We start from the raw sequence: 19,812 nt of genomic DNA on the forward strand, positions 1-19,812 counted from the left end.
GTAGTCTCATTGTAATACTTAATTAAATAATTAACATATAAGAAGTAATACAATAAACTGATACAACATCCTATATGAAAACTGGTATGAAAAATAAAAAGTAGGACGGAGAAACAAAGTAAAGTATAAAGAAAAAAAAATGCAGACGAACATATATTTTTTTTTTTAATATGTAATCCGAATCACTGAAAAAGCACTAATTGGTAGTGTGGAACAAGTTCCATGAAGAGTTTTTCCATTTAACCAGCAATTTACAAGCAGTGGTAGAGGTAGTGTGTCATTTTTACATAGTTCACTGAAAATCTTCAACATGCAATGCATTGCCACTCTCTGGTGGCATTATGACCATACCTATTCTGGCTGATGTAATTCAGCTTTCCAACAGTTTTTCCAGTATGCTGGCATACTCACCGGTAGGTAGAAAGATGGATTAAACTTTATTTGTCCCCTGGGGAAATTTGGCAAGTAAACAGTATTGTAGTTTAGCACTCCAGAGTGCCATGATTTTTTGTTGCACACTGGTACTTCTCACATCCTTATGGTACTTTTCTGACCCTGCTTGACAAGACATACTGACCAGATGCTCTTTCTAGCAAAGACTGTAGTCAACAAATGCACCTTATAATTATCTTTACTAAACTTCATTACCCAGGGTGTGCTAAGTTATGTAAATCAACTTGCGTTACTTCCATTTGTCTTCCCCTGTACCCTCCTCTCCTGTTGGTGGCAAGTCGGCCAAATGTGCAGAACTTTGCATATCTCTCATAAAGTTAGTCTGGCTACAAAGGGTGACAAGAGAATAAGATCTGAGCCAGCAAACGTAATACCATTGCGAAAACAAGGCAAGTCAAATTCTGCAAAACACATCCCGGAAATTAGCAGCCTCAGCAGGGCAGCACTACTCCTAGCAGTGCTATTAGCAAGATGCCTGTTGATTCAGCAGCTAAAGATGTTAACAAAAGCATAAGTACACACAGTGTAAACAGGCTGCCTGTTGGTCAAAGGAGCCAATAATATATTTTTACTTTCTGAACAACTGGCTTATTGGCAAAGGCAAAACACTAGAATACAATCACATGGAAGTGAATGCCAATATGATAGCCACCTCACTGTTTTGGCAATAAGGGACACCGAGGTTCCCAAACTTGAAAAATGAATGACTGGCTTTCATCCAACAACTTTAAAGCTCTTCACAGCAGGCCTGTTATATTGATAGCATCATACACCAAAGCTGTATAAAAAGATTTTCATTTGAATAATCTGAATGTGTGTACCTTTAAAGAAACATATATTGTGAAGATCAGCAGTATCTTGTATTTTTCTTTCAAAGAAGAAATATGTAATCTGATTTTCTGATACCCATGCCAACATTCCAACAAGGGCAGTACTGACACCTATTTTTTTCATTGTTTTCCATTGTTAGCTCTTCTGATCTTTATGATTTACCAGACTATTTTTTCTGGATTTAATCTCTTTAGATTTTAATGCATCTTTTCCAACTGCGCGTGTACATTCTGTACAACATTTTTATTAGCACATTGTGATTTAGTGCTCGTTTTGTTTGCTTGTTTAAGTCTGTTTACCTTTCTTCTTTTTTCAGCATTGACAATGACTGGCCTCAGGACTCTGGATCTGTGAAGCTGCAGTGCTCCCTACTGCACCACAATGCTGTCAAAAATGTTAAATAGTACCTTTATTATTATTGAAAATGTCTGCATTAGTGAGTGGCATTTTTGTAAAAGATACTGCATTTATGTATATTCCCCAGAGTTTACATCATAAAGAAGTGCATATGTTAGGTTGATTGGAGATTCTACATTGGTGTCATTATAATGAGTGTGGAAGTGGACATAAGAAATGTCCAGGTTTGGTTTCTTCCTGGCGCCAAATGCTGTTGGGGCCAGAGGAAGGCTTGACATGTGGACTGATGGATTTTTATGTGTTTAACCAAAGGTGTGTCACTCATTCTTTGTCATATATAAAGTGATTTAGTTTTCATTACCATTATATTTTTTATTTAACTTGAGTGTTGTAAAACTTTCCAGACTGTTCATGGAGGCTATTTTTAGCGTCTCTGGTAGATGAATATAGAAAAATCAAATAATAGTTTACCTACAAAGTCTGAATGCAAAAATCAATGTATAGATGTATATAAAAAGAAGTGTTGCTCAGATGTAATCAAACAACTTTATTTTAATTAATTTACTGCCATCCACTGTCATTGCACTTGCTATTGTGAGTGCAGACACCATTTCCGTTAGCAATGTGGATAAAGTCTTTATTTTACTACAGAAACCAAATATAACCAAATATAAAGCTCTTTTGATGTTTGATGCAATGTAAAGAAAGAGGCTGGAAGAAACTGCAATTCATAGCCATGTGTTTGGCAACATTTTTGGACTGCTTTTTGAGAGAGAGTTGAAACAGTAAAAGAGCAACTCTAAGTTATTCTTTGTTTAAAAGACAAGAGAGCTGTCATGCAAACCTGGCCTTTAAAGCACAAATGTTGCTTTTTCCAAGAGGTCACCTCATAGATGTTTTATTGAAAGTGTTGGCCACTGGTTAACATTAATGTAAATAGTAATACAAAACTTTAGAACAGTTTCCGTTTGCATTTTCATTTTATCCAACAGAGATCAGAAAGCCACAGTTATTGAACTTGTATAATAATAATAAAACAAAACAGAATAATGACTGAAGGAGTCCTTAGTGGCTTATGACCTTCCTGTTTTCTTAACAGAAAGGGTTTCGGCATATTTGTTCCCTACTGCTGCTACACTGCTGCTATATTGATTAAGATAATGCTTTACTCTGTCTACTACAAAGAAAGAAATAAAGATTACATTTGCCAAGTTTAGCCAACTTTGCCACATATTACTTTTACAATATGCTTTGTTTTTTCATATCATGTTGCATAAAACTGTATCGGCACTGTACAGTAGCATACAACACACTTCTCCATTAATGGTTATATTTGTATAAAAATGAAAAAATGTTTTTGCATCGGGTTAATTGTCTTCCTTTGAAGCAGTATTTTATTTTCAACAGAGGACATAAATCATTTCACTTTTTTGGCCTTCAACTCTGAGGATTCATGTATATCCCTAAAGAACTGCAAAGTTGCAAAAATCTTCTTCCAATGGGGCATGCAGTTTGATGAAACAAGATTATATATATATATATATATATATATATATATATATATATATATATATATATATATATATATATATATATATATATATATATATATATATATATATATATATATATATATATAGGGTGGCACGGTGGCGCAGTGGGTAGCGCTGCTGCCTTGCAGTTGGGAGATCTGGGGACCTGGGTTCGCTTCCCGGGTCCTCCCTGCATGGAGTTTGCATGTTCTCCCCGTGACTGCGTGGGTTTCCTCCGGGCGCTCCGGTTTCCTCCCACAATCCAAAGACATGCAGGTTAGGTGGATTGGCGATTCTAAATTGGCTCTAGTGTGTGCTTGGTGTGTGGTTGTGTTTGTGTGTGTCCTGCGGTGGGTTGGCACCCTGCCCGGGATTGATTCCTGCCTTGTGCCCTGTGTTGGCTGGGATTGGCTCCAGCAGACCCCCATGACCCTGTGTTCGGATTCAGCGGGTTGGAAAATGGATGGATATATATATATATATATATATATATATATATATATATATATATATATATATATAACAGACAAACAAGTCATTTTCAAATGCCCTATGTATAATATAATTTTTGATCATGTTCTGACATTTTGAACTGTTCAAATTCATTACTAATTCAGCATTTTCCTGGCATTTAATTAATAAGGTCTGAAATAGTTGTCCAATCTGATACATTTTGTTTTGAACATGGCAGAGTTGAGCAAACACCTTTTTGTAGTGGAATTATTCAGTAAACAAGTAGAGCACCATTTCACAAGAAGTCACATAATCTTTCTTCAAAAGTGGTTAGGTACACACTGAGAAGCCTGTACCAAAAATTGCTCAGAGAGAGAGGGTTCAGACGATGAATATTGGTCAAACCATATGGCATCACATTCTTAACGTCCTCTGGCTATATAAAATGCTCTTTTGCACTCATCACCTTCTTAGTGGAAGATGAGACTGTAAGCACTTCTAAAATCTAATTTAATCAGGTAACTAACTCCTTTATCTTCAATAAGAAGTGGCAAATTCACTCAACAGAAGCTCTTTAACCAAAAATTAATTACGTGGTCACACAATGGATGTTTGTTCTTAGAATCCTAAAGCTAAAGAGCCTGCTGGTGTGCTGTGTTAAATGGAGGGCATGTGATGATGTCATGCATTTTGTTTATACTGATCACATGATGGCAACCAGTGCAACAATCAGTTAACGACATGGTCACAAGCATAAGGGAATATCACAAAATGGTGATAAAAAGGCAAAAAGGATTCACAAAATGGCTGCCTTGTAATATCACTATCATAATGTTAAAAATAAGTAAATGTTACAAAACCTAAGTAATATCTCAGAATAATACATTTGATGCTGATTCTAAAAGTAAAATAATAATGACAATTCTTTGTGAAATAAACGAAATGAGAATAAAAGCCCTCAAATGACTATTTTGATAATGTTAACGTTCAGATGTTGCATTATAAATTAAACTGTTCTGTCACATGCTGCATAGGTACACACCAGGTTCCCCAGCCAAAATATAAATAAAAATTAATTATGTTCAGAAACAAGACAAAATAAACTACACAGAGGTCAAACAACCTTCCAACACAATTAAAATACACTGCCTATAGGGAGTATAAGGGTAACTGTCAAACCAGTTCTAAAGTTGGTAAAAATTAATTGAAAAGTCCATATCTGCTGCAGGCGGCACGGTGGCGCAGTGGTAGTGCTGCTGCCTCGCAGTTAGGAGACCTGGGTTCGCTTCCCGGATCCTCCCTGCGTGGAGTTTGCATGTTCTCCCCGTGTCTGCGTGGGTTTCCTCCGGGCGCTCCGGTTTCCTCCCACAGTCCAAAGACATGCAGGTTAGGTGTATTGGCGATTCTAAATTGGCCCTAGTGTGTGCTTGGTGTGTGGGTGTGTTTGTGTGTGTCCTGCGGTGGGTTGGCACCCTACCCATGATTGGTTCCTGCCTTGTGCCCTGTGTTGGCTGGGATTGGCTCCAGCAGACCCCCGCGACCCTGTGTTCGGATTCAGCGGGTTGGAAAATGGATGGATGGATGGATATCTGCTGCATTTGAGCCTATATGTTCCCAGAGGTTACTATAGCAACATTTAAACTACAGTTAAGAATGACATGATTCTGATTTTTGGCTTATACTGTATCCATTTATTAATTTTTTAAATTTATTTAATTTTGCAAGCAAATTTAAACTGATACAACTGTATTGATGTCTAAACGAAATATATGGGAACAAGATATTGAAGGGTTTGATAATTTCAGAATGCATAGAGGGACACTGGAGTACATATAGCAATGTCTGTCTGCAACTTTTTTTTTTATAAATATTCTCTTGAGGCAGAAAACTTCAGAAAAAATGTAGTAATTAGGCTTTTGTTTCACATTTCATGAGTCTCCAAAAAGACCCAATCTGTGTCACATGAGTGAAAAAAATCACAATTGTGTAACAGTATTAACACATTTATTTTGAAAAGCTAGCTCTAAATTTGATCCACCAACTTAACAGAAAGCTGATGTTGATGGTGACAGCACAATTATAATCTTACCATTTAGCCTGCTAAAGCATAAACATATACTGTAAATTTTCTGAACTGAAACACTTAAATAGCTGCTTCACTTGAACTTGACAGCAATATTAGAGATGTTTGAATGTAACTGTGTTTGTTCTACCTAAAATACTATAATTTAGTAGGTTTACTACTTCCTGAAAAATTGGAAGAGGTACAACATTGAATGTCATGTGCTGTTATGCATTCCTGAGCAGCATCTAGGCACACTGATGGGTGTTTGTTCAAATCTATGGATATTCCTTTTTTGCCTGTAAAGCAAAAAAAAAAAAGTGTATTTAATATCAGTACTACTAATCAACATAATTTTCATGGAAACAGTTAAAATGATCTTAAGAAACTTTATGCAATTCACATTTCACAGATAGACTAAGCAAAAAATACAGTATGTAATATCACATTTGTTTAATTACAGGGAGTCAGAACATATCCTGCCAACACTGGCACAAAGCTGAAACCTACATTACATAACATCTTATAGTCATATACACATATGCACAATTTGGACTCTTCTGTCAATGACTTGTGCACATGAAACACTAGGAAACAACCAAATGTAAATGTTATGCATCCTTCATAGGGCACACTCATGCACCTGCACTTATGAACCCATATAACATGGAAATAATATGCAAACTTTTATACAAACTTACAAGAAAATAATGAAACATGAGCCCCTGAAGCCAGGTGGTTAGACACTGCCCACTGTGGCACCTCATTGCCCCAATCGAAACAATGTCTACACTATAACAATAAGAACTTTTGTAAATTTATACAAAAACTACACAAGCTACTAGGTTCATGCAATACTTTTGCAAGATAACTTATTCATCATTTGCAAAACATCATTTTTATTTATTTGTTTGTTTATTTTTGAGTGGCAGGAATACGCCATAAAAACAAGCTGTCTCCTATAATACTGGCGTGTCAGGCTATTAAAGTGATATAGTCCAAGTGGAGTTGATTGGATTAACCATGCTATTCCTGCCAAATACTATGCATAAACACTCTCCTGTAATTTCACAAATTTTTAAGTAAAATACAACATAAGTCACAAAACTGTTTTGACTGCCTCAACAGAATAAGAAAGTTTGAAAACAAAATTACTTTAAATACATTTGGTACATTTTTCTCCACGTTTGTAAGCAGGATATCACCACCACTACTAGCTACCATGTGGATTTCCTGCTTATATACTACCTAGTCACATGGCATACATAATGACCACAACCTTAATTAATTTGGCTTGAAAACTACTCAGCTGATAAACTAGGTACCTAGCTATATTTCTCACCCAGCTCCCAGGCAATAAGGAACATCAGTTAGGCAGCAAACATTTATCTTTGTAGTACAGGGTTACCACAAACCCACAGGACTGCATCCTGATGTTCCTCAACAGTAATGTTTACATCTAACTTAACACTAGAATCCCTGAAACCTACGAAAAAAGTTGTAATAAAGTTGTGTAACTACCACAAATTATGCAGTCGAGTTTCCCGCATTTGGGGAAATCGCAGGGGTCAGCACACCCGAAGTGCAATGGATGAGCCTCGTCCTGGGAGAACCACCTTAGTGATCATGGTATCTCCCCTGCCAGTTCTATCAGACGGTTGTGGCGAGCGCCCTCTTCTACGCAGTGGTGTGCTGGGGAAGCAGCATAAAGAAGAGGGACGCCTCACACCTGGACAAACTGGTGAGGAAGGCAGGCTCTATTGTAGGCACAGAGCTGGACAGTTTGACATCCGTGGCAGAGCGACGGGCACTGAGCAGGCTCCTGTCTATAATGGAGAATCCACTGCATCCACTAAACAGTATCATCTCCAGACAGAGGAGCAGCTTCAGAGACAGACTGCTGTCAATGTCCTGCTCCACTGACAGACTGGGGAGATCGTTCCTCCCCCACACTATGCGACTCTTCAATTCCACCCAGGGGGGTAAACGTTAAAATTATACAAAGTTATTGTCTGTCTGTATACCTGCATTGTCATCGGCATTGTTATCACTCTTTAATTTAATATTGTTCTTTATCAGTATGCTGCTGCTGGAGTACGTGAATTTCCCCTTGGGATTAATAAAGTATCTATCTATCTATCTAATCCCAGACCACCTTAAATTGCTTTACACCTCTCCATCAGCAACTTTGTTTTGTAAATTTGTCAATCAGCACAAGCAGCCAGCTATCCCATACCCCCTACCGATGCAGTTGAAGTTTTCCCAGCTCAAGTCTCTTTATCTTTGTGTGAGGTGCCTGGAATTGTATAGGGTAAATATATTGTTATTTGGAATACATACATTTCATGTGTTCCATGTCTGCAACGATCTACAACTCGACCCCCGCAACCTTTTGGTTATAAGACAGCAGTTCTTACCTCTGCACCATCCAAGAAGACATACCGACTTTCTGTCGATTGACATTTGAGCTTGGGGTTTTAACTCAATGACAGCAACATGTAAATTGAATTATTTTTTTTCTTTGGTTATATTCTTGAATAAAAGTGCACGTGTTTATTTGATATCTCGACTAACGTTTTCACACATTATACACTTCACATCATTATTATTGAAACATGGAAAAAGTTTATTTTTTAATTATGTGTTCAGAATTTCTTCCCTCACATTTCCTGTCATTCTACATTTACAAAGATCATTGTAGGCACGGAACACACATGAAATGTATGTATTCCAAATAACAGTATATTATTTACCATATACACCTCCAGACACCTTACAACTAGATAAAGAGTCTTGAGCTGGGAGAACTTCAGCTGCATCAGTCGGGGAATGAGATAAGCAGGCACCTTGTGGTGACTGACACATTTATAAAACATACGCTGATGGAGAGGTGCGAAGGAATTTAAGGCGGCCCGAGATTGCAACTTTTTTCATAGGCTTCAGGGATTCTAGTGTTAAGAGCTACAAGCCATAACATTACAGCAATGGGGTTACTGAAGAGGGTATGATAAAATGAAAGATGCATGTGTATGAATTTTACTGTTTGCTTTTAAAACCCCGATATATATTTCTGTAACTTTTTAACAAAAAGCATAATATAGGCTAAATAGATACAGATGAAAGTTTTATTCTTGAGTTCTTTTATTTAGAAAAAATCAACCCTAGCAAACAGCTGTAAATGTGGAAGACTTTGTCTAAAAAAAGAGATAAAATTATTTATTTACAACTTATTTTTGTTGTCATGAGCACATACAGTGGAATCTCGGGTCACAAATGTCTCGGACCACATACAAATCGAGTTACGACCAAAAAGTTCGCCACGCTTTTGCATCTGTTCACGACCACACACTCGGGTGGCGAACAAGCCAGTTTCCCTTCCGGTTCGTACGCGTTGATGATTTCCGCACGTGTTCAGTCTCTTCCTGTGCATTCCCTGTGCTGCGAGCGAGAGAGAGCGCAAGAGAGCAAGTGAGCGAGAGATAGAGCAAGAGAGCGCGAGGGAGACAGCTGGCCGAGTAAGACCGAGAAGGCAGTTAAAGAATGCACCGGGCTTGTTTTTAAAGAGACTGCTTTCAGCATTCTTTTAACCTTGTATTTAATGAAGACTTTTTTCTATTGGATTTTAACCTCCACTTCACTTCTGTTTTTATGGGATTATTTATTTATTGAAGGATTCTGAAAGCACTGCACTTTATTTAATTTGGACTTTGTTTTTGATTGTTGTTTTGTTGATTTTAATAAAAGCACTTGGCACTTTTTGCACCATCCGATTGTTCCATTGCAGTGCCTCACTGTCGTGCTCATCGGTAACATTACTGACGGTGATGGGTTTAAGGGCTCCCGGAAGCGAGTTGGGACCATACAGCGAACCCGCATCATCTCTGACTTTACCTCAAAACTGTAAACTCCTCTCCAACCAGTTCCTCCTCACTTCCTTCATGCCAGAACTGGATTCATGCAAGGCTAGTTTTCTTGGTTGTTTATGGTTAGTTTTTGTATAAATTACAGATTTTTCAAAAGTTAATTTTTTTCCCTGTGCTTAAAACTCATTAAAAAAGTGTTTACAGAGAGCGGTTTGTAAGGCTATGCGTGAACTCTTGCAATGTTAGTTTTCTCTGTTCAAGGTTTTCTCAGTGTTATTCAATGTTTTTACATTTAGTTTACTATTACACTGTGCATTCTACGGTATAATTAACTACTTTTGTGCTAAAAAATCTTTAAAAAAATATATTTACATTCAGCGTGTACTGTCCGGAACGGATTAATCGTATTTACATACAATCCTATGGGGGAAAATTACTTCGGGTCACGACCAAATCGGTCGTGACCTGAGGTTCCACTGTATGTGGAACATGTATAATATGTTTTGTAAAACCTAGAAATCTGCAACTTTGACTGCTTTATAAGTTTTAATGCCTTTGTTTCACATTTGGCCTACAACCAATTAGCTGCAATTTAAAAAGAAAATATTAACATATTAACTAACATAACAAAAGTGTCTGAGGCAAATTAAAGCACACCATGGTTAAGTAGAATAAGTTTGACTTAGGAAAATACCAAATGTATCCTTAATATATGCAGAAAAAAACACCCATCTACTTTCTTAACCTACTTATCTAAAACAATTTCAGTTGGTGGAAGACATTCACTAACACCAGATATGACAAAAGTTCATTAAATGAGTCCATTTGAAGGCAAATACAAACTCACATAAAGCCGAGAAGAAAAGAATACAGTTCAAAACAAAAAATCTCCAACCTGGTTTTATATACTTTCCAAAAAAGTATTTAATAGAAAAATAAAGTTTTTATTTACTTGAATTAAATTTAAAAATCAGACATATTGTACTCATGTTAAAACAAAAAGCTTTACCAATCCATTATGAATAATATTATGGTATATAATAATTATAAAATTGTAGATTTCTTAGCAGCATACAGATTACAGAAACTTATAAGAATGTCAAATTTGTGAAAAAAAGTTAAATCTATAGTTATTAACTTTATCCCTGTTGTGGTGATTTCATAACTCCTGGCTATAGTTCAATCCATGCTGACAGTTCTCTTTTTCACTGATCCGGTCTGTTGTTCATGCCAACAATTACATTAGATCAGTTGCGCGAGATCCTGGAAAAACATTTCAGTGTTTTCTGCTCTATTAATATGAAGGAATGATACCTTACCTTTTCTTCAGAACTGCACTTCCAGTGTGCCTTTAAGGTGTTCTGTTGGAAATTATGGGCTCAATTTCCTTGTTAAGTAACTTCATATTGATATTAATATACTGCTAGTGAAAAGATTTAGAACACCCCAGTTTTATAGAAATGCAGGCAAAGAACAAATAAACAATGGTAAATAAAGATTTCGAATTTTGATTCATTGGTCCATAAGACTGTCTTCCAGTCTGCAGTAGTCCACAGCCGGTATTTCAAGGCCTAATTTTATCCTTTAAGGAATGGCTTTCTTACTGCTACTCACCCTGTTAAACCTGCAGCACAAAGTATACTCTTCACAGTAGAAACTGAGACTTTCTTTTTTCTGCCACTGCTAAGCTGTGCTTGAAGCTGTTCTTCATGCTGTTGTGCTGGGATGTGCCTATCACGCAAGCTAGTGACCCTCAGCAAATTGTCATCTGATGAGGTGGTGACTTTGCGTCTTCCAGATCTCTTCCTATCAGAGTTTTTCCAGTTTCCATTGGATTGTGTAGGACACCACTGTACTCACTGATACTTTGATTTTTTTTTGCAGTTTTTCTAATTGAAAGGCCTACACTTCAAAGGGTAATAATGTTCTGTCTAATTTAATTTGTTAATTACCATTATCACTGGCCTATTGTCCAAGTAGTACTTCATAGGGTGTAGTAACACAGTCTGTTCCAACTCTGCTTTAAGACAGACAGAGGGTTTTGAAGTAATCAGCAGAAGTCAGGACACCTGTGCAAATTGTTTGCTTCAACTTGCAAGGCTTACTTTACTTTAATTGCTTCAGAACATCTGTAGATTGTATTAGTCGTTCCCTGAAATTTCCCTTTTTTCAGTTTTTACTAACCTAAACTTTAAATTTAATCCTCTGGCAGTATACTGCAAACCCTTTTGCCATTTTAAGTTATTCATTGCATTTGAACTGATTAAATTTGAAGAAAAACTGGAAAAAAATGAGGTGTTCTAAAACTTTTGACCGATATTATGTATATACTGTACATGTGCTTAAACTTCCAGTTATAAAATCTGTACACCTCAAATATATTGTTTGTTATAAGGAAAATTGCTCATATCAGTAAATTATCCATGTTGATGTTAGAGAATATAACACATGGTTATGGGTAACATGAACAAGTATTAGATCAATAATAATAATTCTCAGTGCTCCAACTTTTAAGACCCCTTGAAATGGCACTGTTAATATTTTTTGTGATAACATAATGCAAAATAACACAATTTCTATTTGTTGTGAACTGCTAAATGTGATTGTCTCTATCATTTAATGTATGCTGTCTCATAGATGATACCAGATTTTTATGATGCACAGATCTTGAGTACCTCTTTGTAGATCTAGTGTTGATAGAAACAGAAAAAATTATACTCATTACATACATATTCATTAACTGTAATTTAAGGTTTATCAGCTGATGTTTAGCACTTCAAGTATTATGATAAGGTAAATATACCCTTGACTTTGAGTTTATATTACATAATCTGATAAAGTATGATGCATTACTAACGTAAAACATATTTGACATAAATTAATCTATGTAACATGTAAAACCACAGACATGCCAGTCCCCCTGATAGCTCTGTTGTCAATATAAATAAAGAGCATTATAATAATAAAATCTTTATTTTAGATTGTTAGTACTACTTTAATTGCATTAAGTATTATAAAGTGTACCCTTTATACTGAGTTTGTACTTTATAATCTAATAATGCATAACTTTATGATTAGCTAATAATATTATTATTTGTTCCTGTCAGAAGATGAAGTTATATTAGATTAGGTTATGTTAATTTGTAATGTCAGGGCAAAAGGAAAATCACAGTGTTAGCAGTTCTAAATAAAGATTCAATGTTTAATGTGTTTGCTTTAACCTGAGAATAACAACGGTGATGTAATGTTTTGTTTACTAGGTCAGAATGCATGTTTAAAATAGCAAACCAAATATGTAATTTTCTATATTACATTACTGGGTTAGATGTTAACAGTTGGAACAGATTTCTTTGTCTTCTGAAGCAGTGTTCATTTTTTATTACATTCCTAGATCCTTTAATGACATCTCAAAGGTAGTCCCTTCAACATGCCCAGTGCTGGCTTAGGATCTTTATCCAATACACCAAGCATCCTTCTGGAATCCTCACTAGTAGGCAAGACCATTTTAGCTGGCTCCTCTTAGTACAGATGAGTATTGAATATTTGCTGAAGTCCTATTTTGTCTTGGTAGAGCTCTATATTACTCTACTTTCCCCTTTTGTATACTTTAATGTGTAGCCTTTGTCAGAATGCCTCATATCCCATTGACTTAGCACTGTTTACAAGGTATTGTACTTTATAAATTGTCCCTAACTTCCCTTCTACATCTATAACCTCAGGCAACTCCATAGAGTGAAAGCACAAGCAGGAGTTAAGCTACAACTTAAATAATATATTATTGATAGTATTCATAAATAATAAAAAAAAAATAAAGTACATTTGAATATCGGCAACCATACAACCTGATAAATGCTGATGTGTAATTTCAGGCGCCACACAGATTTGCAATTACTTTAAAATGTCTATATTAAGTTACCATTTTATGGCTTTCTTCAGGACAGGCCACATGCTTGTTTCAATATGGCTGCTGAGTTGTGCTTCTCAGTGTGGTCTTCTTTTCAGTTCCTGGTGTGTGAGATGCTCCTTCATCATGATGGTGAGAGAGAGGTAGGGAAAGGTAAAGCAACCAAATTTATGCATTCTTTGTCCAAACCCTTACACCAATAGGGTACTGTGCTACAGAATGGCCTCTGATTCAAACCAATCCCAAATAGCCATACTTCAGACCAATGGGGGCACATAATACCTGTCACACCTGACCCCAAAACCATTTGTTGAGCTGCTGCTTGCCAGCTAGGTAATTTAGCTTTCCTGTGGGGATTGTAATCCTGAAGAGAATCACTTGCCAAACTGGATTTGGGCACTTCGCCCAACCCTGTCATAAAATCACAAAGACTCAGTCCTAAAAGTGGAGGGGTGGTTACATAAATATCAAACCACTGCTGTTCCTATTATTGATATAACACTAATATTACATTGCTTTGTCTATGTTACAAATAAAGACAATCAAAATATTTATCAACTTGTATACAAAATTTCACACCATAACACTCCACCCCTGATAAATCTTTTGTACAATGTCTTTATAATATAATGAACCTTAATTGTTTGAGGAGTCTGTTGTACAACTTGTGTTTTGTGTTGCTGTGATTGCTTTTCTAGTGTTAAAAACTGCCTGTGACCATTTGTTCATAATGTATCTTCTGTATTTCAAAGACAATCTGAAGAACTTGGATGCACTCCTGATGACCTTTATCTGCTATGGCTTGCTTCTTCTGTTTCTTTAGTTTTCTGCAGTCTTCATATGCCATCAGATCTGGTGGTTCAAAATGAAACAAGTCCACACCTTCCACTAAACTAGCCCACTATCATTTAAGTTCGTAGTGTGAATTTCTTTTGTTCACCTAAACTATATTAATCCTGTGTGCAAATGGATAAAACATAAGGTTTCTTATACAGTAGTGAAAACTTTTATGCAATTTAAGATGAAAAGTACAGTAATTATAGCTTACTGCTTTATTTAATACAGACTTAAATGACTGGCCACAGTGGGGTAGTTCTGCTGTCTATGTGGTTTATCTTGTTAAGGTAAATGAATTCTCTCCTCATTGCAAAGTTAATACTTAAACCTTTAGCTTATCTTAATTTTACTTCAAAAAATATGTACGAACATGTGAAATGCAGCCTTAGCTGACAGCAAGGGCAGAAATTGAGGAAAAATAGATGCATTAACAAGCATGAAATAGTAAGGCAGTAGGAGAAGATTTCAACTGTCACAAATAAGAATAGTATTCAAAGGGAAAATACTGTAAATTATCTACTCTGCAGGGTCTGTACTTGTCTGTCATCACCTAAAATGCAATTAACATAAGCTCAGAAATTTGCAATAGGCATCTGCTATATACACTACCTAATCTTTAGCAAAAAAGTAGATGTCAATTAATGCGGTAATTTCAGGGGTTCTGTTAAGATTGCATACCAAAATATGAGTTTAATTTAAAAATTAAAGTAACAAACTCTCTCACCTTAAGATAGTTTGTGTGATTTGTAGGCATAGTCTGCTACTATAAGAGATGCCCCTTCTGTCTCAGCTTTCAAATCCCAGCTGAAAACTCACTACTTCAGTTTAGCATATCCTGACTAGAGCTGCTGATTAACTGTACAGACTGCATCTCTGTTGTTAGTTATTAGCACTAAAACAAAAGTAATATCATAGTTATAATTTGTTACTAACCCTCACCTATTCTGTTTCTCTTCTCAGTACTCAAATGTGGCACTTGGTGCCACAGCCCACCTGCCAAGTTGTTTTGCCTGCCTAAGGTAAAGTCATCTCTGATGGAGGAGGATCTCAGGAGTCATCGGGTAGAGGGATTCTTTCATCGGATTGGCTGGCCCAACACTGACTCAGCTGTGGAATGGCCAATAGGGCGAGGCAGCTTGATGGCCAAGGTCACCAGGACTCTGAACAAATCCAAATTGTATTATGTAATATCATCTCCTGTTGAATTCTGTTCTGTACTTGTAATATATATATTGTATTGAGGATTGCTTGTGTTCTGTTCTGTGTATTGTATTGTATTTACCCTCATTTTTTGACACCCACTGCACGCCCAACCTACCTGGAAAGGGGTCTCTCTTTGAGCTGCCTTTCCCAAGGTTTCTTTTATTCTTTCCCTACAAGGGTTTTTTTTGGGAGTTTTTCCTTGTCTCCTTAGAGAGTCACTTGTATATGCCCTCTGACTTATACTTCTGCTTATAATTAATAAAGAGACATTGTAATAAAGTCTGAAAAATTGTAGCTCATGGTTGAAACATGATCAAAAACCGACAGAATGGACTATATTTCCTAAAGAGACACAGGCCATTTGGTGTGGGCAGAACATTTCTCTATAAGTTCTATCAGTCTGTGATTGTTCAGGTGTTCGTTTGCCCAATGATACGTTGGAGCAGTAACAATAGAAAAGGGGATGCTAAAGGAATGAACAAAAATCGGGAAGACTAACTCTGTACAGAACGCTAGACTCTGGTCAGGCAGAAGCAGAGAGAGAAGGTTGATGGCAAAGCTGATGATTTTCATGAGCAGTTCTTCATACCCACTACATGACAACCTGATCAGCCTTGTGAACCACCTTCAGCACAAGGTTATCTACCATGGTGCTCCATCAGATGTTTCACCTGTTGTCATTAGATATTATATATTTTCTGGATAGGCAGTTTTTTTTCTCTGCAATTTTAGTATGTTAATTTTAAACAGATTATCGACATATGTAGTTTATTTTAATTTAATAAATTAGTTGGTGATGCATCTCCACTATGAAAAGTTACTTCTCGTTCTATACATGCTTATTCAGACTTACGTGTGTCATTTTGTTGATCTGCTTGTTTCACGATGCCTAATGTGCACACTGAAAGTTTTCATGAACAATGCCTAAACTTTAAGAGTGTCACCATCAAAATCCGTTTGGCTCCCAGCAGGATGGATCTGTACACCCATATGTTTTTTTTCCATAATCATATACTCAACCATATGAATCAGTAGGAACCAGGATTCATTAGAGCAGGCTAAATTTTAAAGTTGTCCTGTTTCCACTGTTTATGTCAGTTTACTCCAGCTACCCTTTCAACAATTTACCTCAGTTGGGTCATTACCTGTCATAAGTTATGATGACTTGTGTATTTTATGCGCCTGTTGTACTCAATTATTATTTCACTTAGTATGGCCAATCTGTTACTCTGAGCAGCTCATGGCAGACACCTTCCAAACTTCTTCTAAAATGGCAGCAGAGTTAATGTTCTTGATATACTCATACAGTCACATCTATTGCTCACTACCATTTAAACATTAGTCATTTCCTCTTTTGGTTTAACTCACACAGGATCCATGGGTAGAAACCTATCAATATGTTATATACTGTATAAGATTGTTTGCACAAATGATGTCTATTAATGAGCTGTCAAATACACTGGAAGGCCATGAGAACTTAATGAAGTACCTTTTAGCGTTTTTTGATTCAGGATAGTGAATCTTGTAGGGTTTGCATGTTTTTCCAACATCTGTCTCATTTATATTGTTTGTGTTTTTCTCTTAGTCTTCATGCACACTGCTTGATGGCGTGTCATCTGTAAGCTATCCTGAAGACTAGGGTGGTGAGTGTAAGTGTAAGTACAGTAAATGTGGAGCTAGCAACAGACAGGACTCCCACTTTGCATTGATTCATGCTTTACAGCCATTACTGCTACCTTAGACTAGCTCCTTCTAACCTTGCATCTAAAAAAGTGTGCTTTCATACCTTATTTTTTTAAAGTATAATTTTAATTGAATTGTACAGTACATATTTTTGAATCTATTGAAGCATCCATTCATCCACTATCAAGTCCAGTTAATCTATTTTAGGGTTGCAAGGGTCTGTACTTATTCCAGCAGCATCAGATGCAAGACAAACCAATCCTGGTTGAAAGGGCCAGGGGCCTCAGGTATAAACGGTGTGTACGCACAGAAATGTTGCATACGAACGTTTCCACGCTCAAATCACGATGTATAAAACCTAAACTTGGCGTAAAGCCACGCACATTTCCACGGTACCTCATACCCTGGCGTATGCAATTTCTCCTCTCGGTTTTGCAGACGGGCGGCACCCAGCGTCAAAGCAGTGCTACTGTTCCTGTGTGGTCACCCTTTCTTTCTTAGACCCACATTCCTGACGCGGCTTTATAAATACACTGAAATTAACTGCATATTGTTTATTAGTGTAATGCATCTGATTGTAATTAACCTGTAGCAATATAATGGTCCAGGGAATAGCCATAGTATTCCAAATACCATAACTGCTTTAGCGTTGTTACGCTCACTGCATCTTCTTCTTTCAGCTGCTCCCGTTAAGGGTTGCCATAGCAGATCATCTTTTTCCATATTACTCTCACTGCACCTACTACTACTTGAGAAACTAGTAAAATAAACGATTTTAAGATGAAGTTTATGATGTTCTACTTTAATGACAAAATAAACTACGTGATTAAAGTGGAAATTTTGAGATTAAAGTTGACATTTTGTGCTTTTTTCCCACTGTGTGCCTATTTTTTTTCTCTGTACCCTAATAAGCTTTCATATGACACTCAGACGGTCCGCTACGACTCGCCTTTTCACGCCGACTTTGATATGTGACTTCTTTTTTATTTCGGGCACTGTGCGACTTTGTGAACTTGAGCTTTCGAGTTTCTCCGACACTCTATGTCACTCGATCAACTTTCTTTTGTTGATTATACCACTGTTTAAACCAACAAATAGTACGTTTTTGCTTTGTCTCCACTTGGTATTCGCTGAAATTCTTATATTTTCCCCCGTGCTTTTCCCATTGTCTTTTCTCAGAAGGCTATTTATATAGATTTGCATATTCAAAGAGGCATAATTCTGGGAGGAGTTGGGGCGGGACAGAAGGCACGTGCACGTGCGTTACTTTTCACGCTGATCGGGATTTATGTAGTGGAAGAACGTGAAAGTTTGCGTGCACACAGATTCCTGCATCTGAATTTTTCTGTGCGTATGTACATTCCCGCTTTTGTGCTTACGCCATGTTATAGTGTGAGTTCTACACACGGCGTTATACATGAGGCCCCAGGTCATTGCAGACAACATTTACACAAACCCAAATTCACTTTTCTGTGGCCAGTTTAGAGACTTTAACCAATCCAACATGAAAATGTTAGATGTAGGAGAAACATCCCTGTAGACACATGGAGAAAGTGCACACAGTGCACATGCAGTGCTCAGGCCAGGTTTCTAACTCAAGACTGTAGAGCAATGCCAATCATCTTGCCATTTCTAGTAAAGCATTGTACATTAAACCTTTGGCCACATGGCTTATGACACAAACTATGAAAATGATGAAGATACAGAAGAGAACTGTGCAAAGTACAGATTTCAGAGGGGCGTCAGTGGTTGTGGAAAAGTCAATTTTCCTTCAGGAGAATAAAAAAGAATGGAATAGAGCATATGATGAACTTTTATTCAGATGTAACCAGAAAAAGAAGATTGAGTTTGCTCATTTGTGATTTTGAGGATGAACTTAAGTTAGGTTGAGGTCAAATAAATCCAAAGAAGCAATACTGAATACAAAGCAGTTAATTGCATATAGATTATTAAAATAGCACAATAGCTGCAATGTGATGAAAATTTGTAGGCAAGGTACGTTATGAATATTTAAGACTAAGGAAGCTTATTAGAACCAATCAAATGGATGTCAATTTATCTTATATGAAAATCTCTTGCTGATTTTAGGGTTCTGACAAATATAGTAAAAAATAAGCTATGTAACCCCCAAAAAGTCAGAAGGTCATAAGAGCTGGATAGCGAGTGAGAATGAAAGATCATGAAATTACCAGATTTCTAAAATGTATTGTTTCACATCAGTTTGAAACAATGACAAATTGCTTTTGTTTATTTTGGCTGCATTGTTGCAGTTGCTAGTTAGTAATCTCAACACGTTTGTGCATGAGGGGCCTTTTAAATTACTTAATTAAGAAGCAGAAACCAGGTGCTTCAGAAGATATCAGCAGAATTGAGGAGGAAAAACAACCTGAGATGAGAATAGATTTTTAATCTTCCTGTTTTTCTCAATGCCAAAATACCCAGAGTGCACAGATACAGAGCTTCCTTGTACTTCAATACAAGTAAATACAAGAAGAATTCAGTACAAAAATGACGAGTGTGCAGAACTGAAACATGCATGCTTTTTCAGTTTTATAAAATGTGGATTATGGAATTAACTATATGAAGATAGCTAGGTTTGTTCAGTAAGTGATATTGTGTATCATCCATGAAAAG

At 36.6% G+C, this 19,812-nt stretch overlaps 1 pseudogene; it reads right to left on the minus strand.

The window, feature by feature from the left end:
* Positions 1–7,191: 7,191 nt before the first annotated feature.
* On the minus strand, positions 7,192–7,341 carry LOC114669478 (uncharacterized; annotated as a pseudogene).
* Between the last annotated feature and the right edge of the window lie 12,471 nt (positions 7,342–19,812).

Source organism: Erpetoichthys calabaricus, chromosome 1 (assembly GCF_900747795.2).
Source record: "Erpetoichthys calabaricus chromosome 1, fErpCal1.3, whole genome shotgun sequence".
NCBI classification, from domain to species: Eukaryota; Metazoa; Chordata; class Cladistia; order Polypteriformes; family Polypteridae; genus Erpetoichthys; species Erpetoichthys calabaricus.